The sequence below is a fragment of the Zonotrichia leucophrys genome, chromosome Z (assembly GCF_028769735.1).
Source record: "Zonotrichia leucophrys gambelii isolate GWCS_2022_RI chromosome Z, RI_Zleu_2.0, whole genome shotgun sequence".
Lineage (NCBI taxonomy): Eukaryota > Metazoa > Chordata > Aves > Passeriformes > Passerellidae > Zonotrichia > Zonotrichia leucophrys.
The window spans coordinates 45,835,701-45,853,097 of NC_088200.1; the positions used below are offsets into that span (position 1 = coordinate 45,835,701).

At 37.6% G+C, this 17,397-nt stretch overlaps 1 protein-coding gene across 1 annotated transcript in view; it reads left to right on the forward strand.

The window, feature by feature from the left end:
• The window catches only part of LOC135460117 (long-chain fatty acid transport protein 6-like), a 370,483-nt gene that overhangs the window by 271,381 nt on the left and 81,705 nt on the right, over positions 1-17,397 (forward strand). The gene's annotated exons all lie outside the window — the stretch shown is intronic.

The window sequence follows — 17,397 nt, forward strand, 5'->3', positions numbered from 1 at the left end:
AAAAACTTCAAGCCAGTGGAGAAGTCCAAAAAGCACAGGTTTAGTTTTCTTGTGGCTCCACAGATGCCACAAAGACATCAAAACAAATGCTTTGTTTTCCTAGCAAAACAAAGACATCAGTAAAAGCACCCCCTTCCCAAGCCACTCAGTCTGCTTAAAGAGTTCTTCAGAATGTACCTTTGAAAAGTGGTTGGAGACTCGTAGTAGTTCTAGTCACAGTGGAAGCAGGTAAGTACTGTTTGATGTGGGAGGCAGCAGGTAGAGTTGCCTTATCCAGACAGTTTGGGTTTCTATAAAAAAACCTATTTACATTTGGTGTAAGTGAACTTAAAACCTTAGCGGATTTAGTAAAGTCCACTCTTTAGATTTTAATCCTGGAAGCATTTATCTGAGACCCTATCTCAACAGGAAAAAAAATGACTCAGGGTGACTAATGGAGTTTGGTCCCATGTTCCAGAGCATATGTAAATACAGCAAATGGGTGTGTATGTTTGATTTTGTTTTTTCCTTTCACAGTTCCTTTTTCATCTATTAGGTGCCTTACAGGGGAAAGGATGGGAGTTGAGATGGGACAACAGACTATGTACAGAGGCTGGTTTGTGTACAGAAATTGAATATTTGACCCCATTGGAGGATCCCAGAGTACAGAAGTGATTCTCTTGCAGGATTCTGCAGGTAAACAGCTATGTGAATGCTGCCTAGCCCTTTTCATTCCTGGGCTAATGGTGTTGTCATTTGAACACAAAAGACTTCAGCATTCCCAGAGTTCCCATTCTCTCTGTCCGAGTTTTCTACCTCCTGCTTGAGAAAGCTAGAGGGAATGACCTTGTAACATATTTCTGGCATCAGATGAGTGAGAAATGAGGTTGGATATCTCCCTAAGCTACCGTACCCATTGGCTCTGGAGTGACTCAGCCTTTCATCTTTCCAAAGTAAATAAATAGAGTTCTCTGCAGCTTACCATAGGTGGTGGTTTCACTCATGACCTTAGAAGGTTGTATTCTCTGTGCTCCATGTATTTCTCTTCACTCTTTTCAGAAGAGTAACTGCTCATTGTACTTTTTTTCCCCTAAATCTTTGTTACGGTTCTCCACTTCTTTTCTAAATTTGTAACATATACCATAACAAAGAGAAAGCCTAGGTGTATGATCAAATCAGTGCCATTTGATGGCAAAATGTGAGGATATATTCCAGATACATGCTGTTAATTTATATCTTTTCAGGCAACAGGAAAATCTAGATCATATCACAAAGGCACAAGTAATACATACAGGTCCTGTATTTCCACTTCTTCCCTCAGGATTTTAACTACCTCTTATGAATTCCTTAATCTCTCTATGCTAATCATAATATTATAAAATTGATATTTTGTGTAGGATTATGTGATATCAGGATAAAAACACATCAAAAATGTTAACTGTTGTTATAATTTTATGTTACTACTGACTAACTAAAAAGCCTAGTACTCAAACAGAAAAATATTTCTCTGCTAGAACAATGTTTTCAGACTTCATTTAACTGTTCCACAGGTTTATAACTATGGAACATTGCAAAGCACTGTGAAAATTTTGTTTCAATTGGAGATAATCCAAGCACATACAAACAAAATTTCCCTCAAATTATCTGAAATCAAAAGTTATTTTACAAACAGAATAAGTAACAGCAATAATAAACATATAGTTAGCACTGGGTGAAAAACACATGAATTAGTTCCAAAACAATTGCCTGATAAAGTAATCAGCCTTGCTAACATGTTGCCCAAGCACAACTGGATGTAACTGGAGTATGGCCCGTTAGGCTATGATTTTTGTTATGTTGACTATATTTAAAACAATAGAGTGATTCATACTTGATATAGAGCTTTAAAGGCTCATAACTGCATACTGTTATACAGCAGCAGAAGCTATTCCTCTGGTGTTTTACTTTAAAAGCATATATAAACAATTTAGTACATGGATACTAATATTAATATCAATCAATTTTAGGATAGCTGTGTACTGTAGCATAAAGTCTAAAATTGCTTATTTATACACTAAAATACATAAGTTTCCCCAAAAATAGGCTTTCCTATTTGCAAAACTGTAGAAATAGAAGGGTTCTTTACCATATTTAAAAAAAAAAAGGCAAAGAAGCTTGACTGTGATTAGAATCTGGATCACTGGATCGCAAGTGTCTTAATAAGAAATCAGTATTGTGTACTCCAGTTTCATATATTTCTATTATGAGTTTTCTGAGTTTTTCTAAACATGACATTTTGCAGAATAGCCAATTTTTAAGGCGATGTTATAATAAAATAAAAAAATTATAAAGCAACAAAAACAAAATAATTAATAACATATTTTTCTTTTAAAATCTAATAAAAATTTAGTTGGAGTAGCTGATTTAGGTACAGCAAGATTTCTTCTTAATTCTAAGCAAACTAAGAATCTTTAATGGCCTATTAAATGTAATTCTGTTATGACATGTTAATCTACTTTTTAGGGTCTACTCATTCCTCTTGTCTATTTAATGCTGGTTTTCCTCTCATCTCTGTGGTTGTGGTGGGTTTTTTTTGGTTGTTGTTTGAGGTTTTTTTTAATGTTTTTACATAAATTCTTTGGAATTTCCATTTCAGCTGTATTCTGGTCTTTCATAGAAAATTTTTAGCTAAGACCAAATCTAAGTCACCATACTTGGTGACTTAGTATCTAGAACCAGAAGCACATACCATAGGGCTAACAGGCGTGCTATTGAAGGTAATCTGTGTATATCTTAGTAAAGGTATGGATAATTTGAATATTATAAGCGTGAGAATATGAATTTTTTTTTTGGAAAAAGACAAACCTTTATTTCAAACCTGCCTTAGTAATTTATGGTGCTTTGGGAAAATTTTTTGTAGCTTATTACATATTGCAGTGTTCATAGGATTATTCAAACTGAACTGCTTGCTATAAAAATCCTTCTTATCCAGCCTAAGGTACCTTCACATTGTTTTTCTCAAAATGTGGAAAAAAGGTGTTTTCAATTACATCCACTAGAGTAAATACAGAATTTTTGCATGTCTACATTAAAAAACCAAACACCAACCTGATCTGCAGGATGTCACTGAATTGATCGGATGGACTGTGCTGCAGGTTCATACCTAGTGAAAGAAAACCCCATACCTGCAAGTACCTAATGAATTACCACATAGATCTTTGAGTGGCATGTGTGAAGGACTTTGGTTTTATCTGCAGGATGCATGTTACATGAGTAATTGATACAGTATGGAACAAAGCTTCAGCAAACAAATCATGACATAAGATCTTCAGCAGTGTAAGTTCAGGCAGTTCATTCAAGTGCTGCCAGTCTTTACACAGAAAGGGCCTTTTCCATTATTTAATGTACAAATGCAGCAATACTCAGAGCATTCACTGTTCTTTAGAAACTACCATGATGCCATTGATCTAGTTACAAGGACAGCAAAAATACATTAGCTGTTGAATGCATGAGGTAAAATTGCTTGTGTTCCTCAGTTATTGCTGCCGTAAGTTCTACTTATAGTGTTATTTTGATAGAATTATGTTTATTACTTTGATGCACCCTATTTAGTTTTGTCTCCAAACAGTGGTGTAGCAAATAGGGAGCGTATGGAAAAATCTCTTCCTTTCTGACCATTAGGTGGAGCTAAAAATCTCTTATACGGGAAAGTTGTTTCATTTCTTTCTATCAAATTGTCCCCATCTCTATTTGGTTTTGTTGTGTTTTCAGTTTTTCCTGACAGAGAGTGGCAGTATTGTACAATCTCCTTTCAGGAAATTTCAGACACTAGCCTTGTTACTAAAAAGATGAAAATTTTCAAAAGTTCAGCAATAAAATCATCATAATGAAGGCTTCCCTAATTATGGATGTTGTCAAGCTTTTAAGTTAAACGAATGTTAAAGCACTTCACTGGGTTGTGTCTTACATATTCCTTATATGTCTGGATTGCTGCACTAAAATATCTGGTAGCAGGGGGTCTGCAGGGGGAGCTTATCTAGTTAAATACATCTGTTTATCACATGGACCCTAAAAAAGAAATGCATTTACAGACCTCTGTCTAATATAAATTAGTAAAAATGGATGCAGCATTCTAAGACAAGGAACAACAAGGTAGCACCACACAAATACATATTAAAATATGTCATTGTGTAACATTAAAAACATTTAAACTTCTCTGATTCTCATAATTCCATCCCCAGGTGTAAAACTCATGGTGCTACTTGTCTCTTGAACCTGAACCACAGGACACATTTAAGCCATACAATATCTCTACTTGTGCACTGTGTTCTGAAGTGAAGGGATGCACAAATAAGACACAGCATGCAGCCTGGGCAAAGCAACTGTGCCTAGGAAAAGCCAGGCCAGGAGCCATTTCTGTATGTATTGAGTTCATATGAACTTCCTTAGAAGTCTGAAGGTGCTTTCCATTTCCTAATTTGACAATTTATCATTATTATGACTATTCTTACCATCCCTGTAGGAAAAACACACTTCATAGTACTAAAAAATATGACATTTCTGCTACAACTGTTATGTTCCTTTCAGAAAGGAAAACTGAGGCATACAGTAAATAACTTGTTCATGGTCATACACTAAGTCTGCAGTACTGTCAGGATTGAAATTTCAGGTTTCTGATATTCTGTACCTCAGTAACCAGTATCCTTATGGTACATTTTATATCATAGAAGGTATTGAGAATACTCAGACATGTCATTAAGTGCTGAAACATATAAAAAACAAGGGCAGTAAAACACAACAGCACATCTCTGGATAAATAAATAAAGTATGTAACTCAGGCAAACAGAAGTCATGCAAAACACAAGCAGGATGCCAGCTCAGCTCTACAAGGCTGGCAAAGTAGAAGAAAACAATGATATTGCACTTACTCTGTTCAATCAATGCTCAGGGCATTCAAATAGAGGAAGGGTCCCCCAAGCGACCAGCATGCTTTCTAATACTCAAAACTGTATTAGAAATTTTCTATCCAGTCAAACATACTAAGGAATTAGAAGAGTTTGGTATTCCCAAGGCTTTTGTTTTTCTGGTCTTCAGAATATTTGTTTGCATCCAGTAATAGAGTTAAAAATTAAATTCTAAATTACATGAAGTTATAGAGATGAAAGTTACCAAAAATAGAGTCTGCTTTAAAACTATATTCCTCCGAGTATAGATGTCTTCTTTATTCCTGCTCTTATGATTGTCAAAAACACTCATGAGTTTGAGAAACTATAAATTCCACTTAAATACAGAAAAATTCACCAGTAACTTAGTGACACAAAATTCATGGCCAACATCTACACTAAGTTCCTATTTTTTTTTAAAGTAGACATGGATACTTTTTTTAAAGTATACCTCTAATGCCCAAATCTGTTTTTGTTTTAAAATATTTAGCATAGGACAATGCTTTCATAAATGATGTGGAATTTATTCAAGAATATGTTAGCTAAGTGTTTGTCCATGAGAAGATACCAAATATATTTTTATCAATGTATGCATTGCTCACATAAATGAATGCATTTCTCACATCCAATATTAATTTAGTAAATATATGTATAAAACTAAAATTGCTTGCTTATGAACAGCCCTGGCTTGTGATAGATCCACTACCTAAACAATTTTGCTAGCAGTGGTACTTACAGGTACATTAAATAACAACTGGTGGAGGAAATTCAAGTGAAGTTACAGCAGTAAGCAGAATTAAGATACCAATGGAATGGGGTTAAAAAGGGCCAGGTGCCAGGTCTTTCCTTTGGGGCACAACAACCCCATGTAACACCACAAGCTGAAGGGGCAGTGTGCTTGGAAAGCCTCCTGGTGGGAAAGGACCGGGCAGTGCCGGTGACAGCAGCTGAACATGAGCCAGCTGTGTCCAAGTGGCCAAGAAGGCCAGCGGCATCCTGGATTGTCCCTCTGTGCTTGGCACTGGTGAGGCTGAACCTCAGATCCTGTGTCCAGTTCTGGGCCCGTCACTCACTGTGAGACAGACATTGAGGGGCTGGAGCATGTCTAGAGGAGGGCAATGAGGTTGGTAAAGGGTATGGAGCACAGGTTTTATGGAGAGCAGCTGAGGAAACTGGAGCTGTTAAACCTGGAGAAAAAGAGGCTCAGGGGAGATTTTATCACTATCTATATCACTATCTATCTTCCTGAAAGGAGGTTGTAGCCAGGTTAGAATTGGCCTCTTACCCTAGGGCAGCTGGTGACAGGATAAGGGGAAAAGGCCTTAAGATGCACCAGAGGAGGTTCAGGTTAGACAAAAGAAGGAATTTCTACCTGAAAGGGTTATCAAGCATTGGAATGAGCTGCCCAGAGAGGTGGTGGAGTCATCATCTCTGGAAGTGTTTAAGAACTGACTGGAGTACTGCTTAGCGCAATGGTTTAGTTGTCATGGTGGTGTTTGGTCAAAGGTTGGACTCAATGATCTTGGAGGTCTCTTCCAACCTTAATGGTTCTATGATTCTACATCAAAAAGCAAGAAAAGAAATTTACTAATATTGAATTATATATGTACTTTTAAGCTTTGTGAGAAAAGCTTGGAAGATCAGTACTGGGTTAAGACTATCAGTAGAAAAATGCTGAAAAGCTGGTAAAGCCATAGCTGCTAAGAGGAGGAAGATTAATAGGTTTAAGAATTGTATACTTAGTGACCACAACTGTCCACAGGTCACACCCACTGATTTTTTATTCAACTACAAATACTCTAGAGTTTGTCTAGAAGCCAACAAACCTGAGCTGTTTGAGTAAGTTCATAAGGGTTGTCTTTGAAAGAGGGATGAGAAAGTGAGCATGAAGTGAAGTCATTCTACAAAAGCAATAAAAGACTGTGAGGCTGTTCTATCTGAGGGAACAGAGTGCATCAAAGATATTCAGTTGCATGTACTCTCATGGTTTATACTGATGCTGAGCTTACAAATATCAGTCATTTTACAGTATGATGCTTTTTTTTTGTATTTTGATTCAGATGTGAATGAACCATTATCTGCCAATAACATAAAAAAATTGGATTTTTTTTTGTCCAAAAAGGACTGACATAGAAGAGTGGCCTCCAACTCTGAGAGATCTATTCAGTGCCTGTTGGAACCTCTGTCTGCTCATTAAGGGATGTTAGACAGATCACTTGCAATCTAATCCAAAGTTTAGTGAAGTTAATAACAAGTTTCTGATGTATTTTTTAAGTCTGAGAATTAGGACTGTCAGAAGTTAAATGCTTGTTTAATAATAACAATTTTAAAAAGCCCTTTTTCTCCTAATTAAGTTTTCCTACACTTCATTAATTATTGGTGCAAAATCATTCTGAATATTATTATTATTTCATGTTATTAGCATAATTTCCATGAGGAGGACAATGTTTTGTGCTTTAAATAGTATATAATACATTTGAGAAGATCATGTGGTTTTGGAAAATTATAATTTTTTCTTTTGGATTACATTTTCAGATGTCACTGTAAGTGGTTCCAAAATTTCAAAGTTCTTATGGAGCAGTTGCACAGAGCTGGGGTGTGGTTTTCTGTTTGGTTTTTTTATTTGCTTTCTTTTTCTTAGTTTCAGCTGCTATAAGAAATTTTACATGTCTAAAGGAAGCCATGATGTCTATTTTCTGACAGAAGCTCTATAATTTTGCAGCTTTATCAGAAAGAGAGCTTTATAAATAGGCCATAAAGGGATTTAGCAAAAAGTGAGGTATTGACATCAATTATTTAGAGAAATAAAATAATGGATTTTTGCTACCTGACCAGATCTGGTCCTACTATTTGTGTAAACGTAGTTACTGATCAGAGGGATGAGCAAGTAAAAAAAAAGGGAGAAGATACCCTAATTTGTGAATCTGTTGCCTTTCCTTATTTTTAAAATCAAGCGTGTTGGTTTTGCTACAAAAGACTACGAATGTACAAAAAGAAAGGAAAGAGAAACTAGAGGAAAGGTCAAAGATGAAGTATTTAGCAATTCTGTTAAATACATACAGCAGTCTGCCAATCTTTCTGTCTGTCTGACTCATCCCACTGCATTGTAGAATAGAAGGGAATAGGGACTGCTGACTTCACTCAGGAAGCTTGTTGTCTGCTGACTCACTGATTCACTATTGTTCACTTTGAGAAAAAGTGGTTCTATATGAGAAGAATATTTCACGATTAGCTGAATTGTTCTTAGGAAAGTAAAGGAAAAAGACACCGAGGTTTTTAGTATGAAGGAATAGGTTTTAACTCCACATGATATGGTGTTTTCTTCTGTTTTTTTAAAGGCAGCTTAGCTAGAACAGAAATGCTGACTAAGCCAAAAACATATTTGCTTAGTGCAGATAAAACCTGATTGTGACAAAGTATGAAAAGTTGAAGAAACACAGGCTTTTGGTAGATATCAAGAAAAAGGCTAGAGATATTTTTGTAAGTAAAGCTAAAGTAACTTTACTTACTTGCTTAAGGCACTAAAGAGAGATACCTCCCTTATATGGGGATGTCTGCAGGTGTTTAGAAAGTAGTTACCCTGGAAGTCTCCCACTGCTGGATTAGGAAGGGAATGGCTATTCGATCGTCTCTTTGCATGCCTTCAGATGCAGTGCCTGCTCCCTGGGATTTGAGTGAAAAATCACTTGTTGAGGTCTCTAGTTGTTCATTCTTATGTGTTACTAGCAGCAATTTCATGAAATAATTGTTAGTGCCTATCTGTCATAATTCTTGTTTGAAAGAGCATTTATGACCTTAGCACTATTTACTTACTAAGCAGTAAATTGGGGTGAATTTATAAATCTATTGTCCTAATCTCTTGAGGAAGAGATATACTGTTACCTTTTTTTAGCAGGCATGGAGTAACTTAGCAGAATTAATTTCTGCTTTCTCTTTGTATCATCCTCCTGCTTTTAAATTTCAATATAGAAACCTTAAGTATCTGGCAGAAGAAGGAAAAAAATCAAAGAAATCTGGAAAGAGCAAGAAGTTGGCTTGACAGAAAAAAGAAGAGCTCTCAGCCCTTGCGTTAGGTTTTTTTTCTCCTCTCAGTGGTTGTTGGTTGCTGGAGCTATGAAATACACTTGTTTAAAGGGCCCTGAGACCATCCCTCTTCCTGGGGGTTTGGCTACCTCAGGGCTAATTTAAAATCATTGAGGACTATACCTTTTCTCTGGTAAGCTTGGAGAGATCCCTCCAAGAGACATTCCTTGCAGACAGTACTGCAGAAAGTCCTTACCTTCCTGTGGGAACTGACCTAAGGTGCTGCTCTAGTGATTGGATCCTATCTGAGAAATAGGCGCTACTACATCACAATCCTGTCCATGCCTGACTTTTAGCCTGCTAATCTGTGTCCAGACACTCGGGCACAAGATGATGTCCCATCCTGACCTTGGACCTTCCTTATCACTATGGTCCTGTCAGGTGATTACTTGTTAACCTTACAGTGCCTGGTCCAAACTCTGAGTTGCTGGCTCATAATCCTGGCTTTCCCCAGCCCTATCTCATTACCTTGACCTTGCCTCATGTCCTGGGCTCTGGGCAAACTTCTGGGGTCTCCTTCAGCTCCCAGCTCCCCTCCCTTATGGAGTGGCCAGCCTGTGCAGCATGGTGACCTCAGACTTTCTTGAACTCACAAGTCGGTCAGCCTGTGAGGAGGGATGCACTTACAGTACTTACATTGGCATACATTAGTGTGTGAGCTGACACAGGCAGGCAGAGGGAACAACCACAGATTTTGGCTTGAATACAAAGAGTGAATTAATTTCTGTGATTTTACCCCTGTGAACTGGGGTATCCCCAAAGCAATACCTGGGCAGAGCTATACAAGTGGACTCTTAAACTCAGTCCATGCTAGAGGATCACTGGCCTGATTTTCACATTTGCTTATCCAGAGTTATTCCCAGCTGTAAAGTTCATTTGAGCAATTTACAATTGTAAATTACTCCTCTCCAGTCTTCTGCTTTTTAATCTATTTGCCACAGTAATTAGTGTATATATTACACTAATTAGTGTGTAAAAATTTGACATTTATTTTGGTATTTGAAGCAGTCATACTGACAGGTATCCTGGGAGAAAACTGTGCTTGTGAACATACCTAACAGTCAGCACAATGAAAGGTGTCTCTCCAGACCCAGAAAATTAGGAACCAGATTTCAGTCTGGTTGTAAGAAACTGTTGCCCAAAGAGGGGAACCAGTCTGTAACTGGCACAAAGGTACATATGTACCAAAGGCACTTATGCCTTCCAGGAATACCAGGATTATCTAAGAAAAGATATTTTTAAAAAATCCACCAAAATAGTCCATTTTCATTTTCACCTGACATTAATTAGCTCTACAAAAGAGTCTGATGGTCTTGGTTCTTCCATTACATTCTTTGATTTTGTGCTCTACCCTGCTTTGTTCTGTACATGTTCCCTTGTAAGAATGGAAGATGTAGTTCCAACAAATGACCTTGCTCTGTACACATAATTCAAGCTGACTTTACTTTAGTCCTGGAACCTTTTATGATCACAGTTTCACTGTCTAACTGCAGAGTTTTTCATAGGTTCACCGTCTATTGTTCATTTGGTTACAGAACAGGGCTTTACAAAGAGAATGTCAGGGTACTGTGCTAAGCCCTCATTCCAGCTGTTTCAAAATTAAATCCTGGGAGACTACTCATGTAGGAAATTATACTTGGGTGAGAATGTAATTCTTCCAAGTTCCCTTCTGTGATGATTTTACTACGTGATTACTGTCACAGACATTTTTTCATAAAATTCCTCTCTTTGGGATTTTTCCTCTTCTGGGAAGCTGGGGCCCCAGAAAGAGAATGTAAACAATAATTATCTGCTGATGTGGAATGCAATAGGTGCGCCTGTGATTGGCTCATGTTCCATGTTTACAATTGGGGGCCAATCACAGGACCAAGCTCGGGGACAGATTCACAGAGAGGTCCCTTGTTTTGAGATTCCTATTCTGTTCTTAACTTAGCAGCTTCTGAACTTCTCTCTCTATTCCTATTAGCATAGTAATAATGTAACTTATTTATTATAAATTAATAAATCCAGCCTTCTGATCATGAAGCAAGATTCTCGTCTACCTCTCTCACCCTGAGGAGCCCTCACAAGTCTTGTAACAGATTACAGTATTGTACAGGGGAGATGCAGCTTCTTTTTGTTTCACCAATGCTGATGGAACAGATTGTTATCCTCTACTAAGTTACAAGGGTTTCACATCTAGAGGTTGATCTTCTTGTGTAAATTATTCATTCATTAACCCATGTGAGGCAATGTGAGATGAGTTAACAACGTTATTTAAGCAATTTGAAATAACCAGGTGTAATTTGATGGACATGGGTGGGGGAGTATTACACAATTCTCTCCTTTGGCAGATCTGAGAAGGTGTTGACATATCTATCTAAAGAAGAGGAGACACCTGGGAAATGCTAAAGTAGCAATTTTTTCTCTGTTTCTTTGTACCATTTTGTCTCTGCATTTAACCTGCCAGGGCATCAGTGGAATAAGAACTTGGTGGTTTTGTTGACTAAAATGCCTTTCAGCTCCTCTTCAGTGAACTTAGTACAAGCTTCAGAATATTGTCACTGTACCCTCAACAAATATGGCTGCTCCTCTCCATAACAAATGAGGCATTATTATCCATTAATTATTTGTGAACTTGATACAAGTGGATACTTTAAGATGGGTAATTGCTGAGCCATCCAAATTCTGAAAGTTCATGAGTGATGGAATCTTACCCTGTGTCATGGTTTGAGCCTGAATTCCCAGAATTCCCACTTCTTCCTGGTCAAACCACCACACCCTGATGGGCATGTGGGAAAGAGGACCAGATTTTTTAACCTTCAGAATATATTTAACAAAATATTATAAATGCTGAATTTCTACTGCTTTCAGAAACTCAACTAAGTTTATGGAGATACTATTTGTTTTATCCTAAGTGCTTTTCTTCTCCTTCTCCATTTCAGTTTCTGTTACAAGTTTTGACCTTTGTGGATTTGCTGATGTCTGTTCTTCTGGCTTTTTAAGAGGAAACAGAAGCTGGCAAAGAACAACCTTCAGCATCTGCCTGTTTTACTACCTTTCCTTGAACTTCAGATAACAGAACATTGAGAAACATCATCTCACGTCCTCATGCAAGTTGCTTGTTATCTGCCTTGAACTTGTCAAGGCGAGCTTAGCTAGATTTATCTTGCCAGAAGTAAATTAAGAAACACTCTCAGGGAGTCCTTTGCCAATAAATCTAACCTACAAGAAGAAGTAACCTCATATAGCAAAACAAAGACAAAGAGATTGGGGAAGTGTTTTCCACATGCTCTTAAAAAGAAAAAGAAAGAAGTGTTCTTAAATTTGCCTACTGATTGTACAGTGTATAAAGATATAGTTTTCACACAAATTTACGGTTTAACTATCAGACTTACACTATCCCACTGATATGAAATCTACAAACATTTTTCCTTCATTAGGACTTTTGGTTAATTAGTTCAGATAAAGAATACTTTCTTACTCAGAAAACTTTTTCCCCTCCAGTTGTAAGATAAAACTGTAAGAGTGCTAGATTAGATCCAGAGCATAAAATCACAGAATCATAGGATAGTTTGGGTTAGAAGGGACCTTAAAGGTCATCTAGTTACAAAGATATAGGACTACAGATCAAAACTTTCCCAAAGATTGGAGATCACTGAATGCATTTCATATTTATTTGTTAATAACAAAGTGAACTCATCATTTTAATTTTACAATTGGGAAAATTGAAGCACTAAGAGAACTAGAATCCAGCTTCTCAGGCAACTTTATTTTGAATATGAGTTGGACATGCCTTTCAGAGGTACTGAATATTTGGAAATTCCTGTTAGAACTCAGGAAAATTTACCCTTGTTCAAAGCTATGTTAGCTACCAGCCCAGGCCTGCCAATTTGATAGAAAATGCTACTAGATTGTAGCTATGAAACTAAAATCAGTTACATTAACATTCCTGTTTTTTTAAATTCACTTTACTTCTGGTTTTGAGCACTGGGGGTGAGTGGCTCTGTTTCTGACTACTAGAACAGCATTCAGAAATATGCAATTAAATAGAAGTAAGCAGCAAACCTGTGAAGAATTTTTTGAGATTATATGGAGAAACAGAGTTAGTAGTTATAAATTCTGTAACTTAGGGTAGGTCAACACTGATGAGCTCTGATTTCACAGCATTACACTCCAGTCTGACAGGAAGCCATGTGTCCCTATTAATAAAATGGGATACCTAAACTCTGCTTCTTACTGGAGCTGGTGAATTTGAAATGAATGGCATGCTAACATAGCAATAGAAACTTCCAGATCATCAATTTTGTGTTTATCAAGTATGGAATCTAGGGGAGACCCTTATTGTTACCAATGGATTTTGAACCTTTATCTTCTGCTTTTCATTCCCCTGAACCACTGACCAGAGTACATAATCTTGTGTACATGCATTGCGCAGTACCATTAAGCAAGCACCTAATAGCCTGATTTGATAGTATAACATAGTGTTTGATTTAGCAGGTTGGTGAACTCTGTACTGCAAAAAAGATGACTAATTTTTATTGATTGTGGCAAAACAGCCAAGCGGGCCTTAACCAGGGCATGTGAACATTTCCATGCATGAGTTGCATATATTAAGAGCAAGATCTAGTCAAGAGGACAATTTCCAGTGCTACCCAGGGATGCTAAAATGCTTCTAAGAGAGAGACATTTAGCCTTTTTCAAGGAAAAAAAGCCACTAAAGTGAGGAGCTTGTGGAAAACTTAAGAGTATCAGGAGTATCCTCCACAAACATGGTGGAGTAACAGCAAGGCTTCCATGGAAGTTTCTTTGGGCTGTAAAAGAAGAATGTCTTCCACACTGCCAAACATGAGACTTGATTCTGTCTCCAGAAGCTTTTGCCACAGGATCTTTTGCAGCTAAATCAAAATAGAACCCAGGAAGTCAGTCACACCAAAATGATTTCCAGCAACTGTCTGGCCCTTTTTCCTCTTTTTGTACCAAGTCAAAGAAATCTAAGAAGAGAAAGCTTGGATGTTTGTAGTGCATTCATCTCAGATTCTTATGCAGTATATAAGAATAAATATACATCTAGTAAGGAACTAGATCTTTTGGAATTTAATAAAAGAAACTCTTAGATCTAGATAAAAAGAAAAGATTAGTTGCTTATAAATGGCTTGTTGATAAAACATTATAAAAGAATGTGGTTGAAGTAGAGAATAACATGAAGTATCTCAGGTTTTGTGGTGGGAATGTCTTATAGTAGAGCAAATATAGTTTTAATAGCTATATTTTATGAGTTACATTTTAATTAGTTATTCATTATTTTAATAGTCCTATAATTGTTACTTAGTTCTAGAACAGGCCTGGACATTTTTGTCCTGTGCATTTTGTATCTACCAACAAAATCCTCATCCATAGTTACATGTCCTGACTGTTTATGAAACACAATTAAACAGTTACAGGATCTTGTTACATAAATGCAATACTTGGTGTATTGTTTAACTGATGGTACCTAGATAATGGCCAAACAAGGACATTTTTCTTTCTGGTGGTAAGTTATTATGAAATAGTTTGTCTTTTAAAATAGACTGCTTTATTGATAACTCCTGTCATGGCCTCATCTAGTGTGTTTTACTACATAAAGGGTGAAAACTAAATGGGTACACATGGGCTGATAGGATTTACATGTCACATGAGACATGGAGACTTGCTGTTATCTTTCCGAAGTGCAGCATGACACCATAACAACAGGTTGCTGCCTAGCCTTCTGATGATATCTGGCAAGGTTATAGAGGAACTGTAGTCAAATTTAAAAAAAAAATCCTGTATGATATGTAAATATGTATAATTGATGCCCTGTCCTTATCAAGCCAGCATGAGTTAGTCCCGTTCCTTCTTCTTCTGTCTTAATTAAACATGTAACATCTGTTGTGGGGGTGAGTTTATGGTGCCTGTCTGCCTGTAATTGATGATACTGTTGCTTGCTTTTGCCTTTCTTCAAGTATTTAGAGGAGAACTAAGTTTGACCCAGTTAGTCTCTTTTGAATCAGATGTCAGGTTAACTCTGTTACAGCTGAAGAGGAAAGAGGTAATGATCTTTGAACAGCTAACAAAACATAAGACACACTGAAAGATAAGGACGTTCCAGAAAAAAATGTTAAAGTACATAACATTTCTTCATGTTATAAAGAAAACCTGGAGGTTGTGTTACTCAGAAACAATAGGTGGAGGTCTCTAACTCTGGGCAGAGCAGAATAAGGATGCTATTCTTTCTAAGAACAATTAGTGTGGACTTTCAAAACAGGGATCAGGCTTCACAAATCTGATATCCTCTTCTGGAGACAGGAAAACTAAGTGAGTCACAGCAGGAAAACTATTGACATGATTAATCAGGACAAGGGTTAGGGTTTTCATACAGGAACTTACAAAAGGCCTAATCTCAAACCCAAGGAGTAAGGCAAATAAAAAGTTTAGGTGCAAAAGAAGTTAGTTGCCAGTACCAAGACAGAATGGTGCAAGACAGGATTACAAAGCCTAGAAACTAATTACTCTGAGACTGGAAAGAAAGGGGAACAGTGAGAAAGCTGAGAGAAAGCATTCTTTGATAATTGTGTTATTTGACAATTAACAGTCTCAGGGTGTCCAACGCAAGTAAATTGACTCCTAGTTCATTAGAATGACTTGCATCTCACATGACATCTCTAAACATGTAAAAGAAAAATGTTCTTTGAATATTAGACAACTTCTAACAATTAATTAATTAATTAATTGAATTGATTATTTATGTTATGGACCCACAACCATCCATGCTTCATAGCTATAAGCACCTTTTTTTCCTTTGTGTCCCTGCAGCATTCCTGACTGCAGGGAATACTTCAGTGCCTGTGCTACTGGCAAGAACTTGAGGCAAAGATGGCATGTCAGTTTTCTTGTGGCTCTAGCTCCCTACTGAGAGCCTCAAAAACTGTCTGGAGGCAGTCCTTCAAAGCCTGCTAGCTTCCTAAGGCTGTGAGTGGACATAATTTATTGACAGCTCCAAAGGGACACCCTTCTCTGCTCTCTGTTTGCAGGCCAAACAGATAGTTTTTGGATAGTTTCTCATTACATGATTAGGAGTATGACACCACTTCACTGTTTGAACAGTCATCCTAAAGACTGAGAAGAGGTCATGGCTAGCTATCTCAATGTGCAAGCATGACGACTTTAAAATATAAGTAGCTTCAATCCATGGGAAGGGCTCTCAGTCCCCCATTTTTTGAGCTCCCATCCACCAGATTTCCCTCCATCCACCAGCTGTAAGGTCAGGTGAAGATCCCTGTACCTGATCTGGTTAATACACTATCACTCTAGATGTCAGTCAGCCCTACATCCACCTACTAGACTACACCTGCTCCTAAAGGAATATTAGTAGACTACTCAGGTCCCTTCAGACTTAGCACTGCTCTCCCCTTTGGCCTTTCTGTCACCTTGTTAGGGAATAGCTGATAACATGGTCTCAAGACAAGTGGAAGTACCTGTCCCCTGCTGGAACTGTTGGTCAGGGCCTTGATGGCACGGACAGGGCGCACTGTCCCTGCCCAGCCTTCCCTACAGCATCCCACATCCTACCATTTCAGCTTCTCTGGGCCATCCCTGGCCGAGTGATGCCACAGCAGGGATGCTCTCTGGCTTCCCTGAGCACTGCTAGAGCCTGGCATTGATGTTCCAGCAGCTCCTCCACTTGGCTAAACTAAGATGGTAAGAAAAGCTGAGGGACCTGCTCTATCTATTGCTGCTATCTCTGTCAGGGCTGTGTTACAGAGACAGGTGGTTGAAACCTGAGGTGTTCTGTATCATGAAGGACATTAAAGTGTGTTTAAAAGAGATGCACCAAAGGATAGATAGATTTATTGTCTGATCAATTAACTAATATCTTTAAACTTTTTTTCTACAGTTAAGGATCTGTAGGTGGACTTATTTTCTAAAATGTTAATTAAATTGACTTGGATGGTTGAATTACTGTGAATTACTTCTTGAAAGAACAAAACTTCTTAGATACGTTATGTGACTTTAAACATCTGCCGTTGCCTCATGAAAGAGAAGAATAGGGTATATATTAAATATAGGGTATATATATTATTACTTTCCTCTTTTAGGAAAGGCAGGTATGTCATGCTTTTGTGTTATCTGTTACTACTGCTTTTCTTGATACTCTTCTGCCTTCCCCTTCATCAGTGTTGACATGGACCACACCACTGCTCTCCCTGCTTTATGATATTTGAGGAATTTGGTCAATCCAAGATGTAATGTCATCCTCTCCCCCTTCCTCCCCCTGCATTCTCCCTGACTGCCTCTGTAACAAAGGCAATGCTCTCAAGAGGCATATTTGTAGATTTTCAAAACTTCATATAAGCCCATCCAAGTTTATAAAATACACCTAGTTGTGAAAAAAACATGACCACAATCTACATTC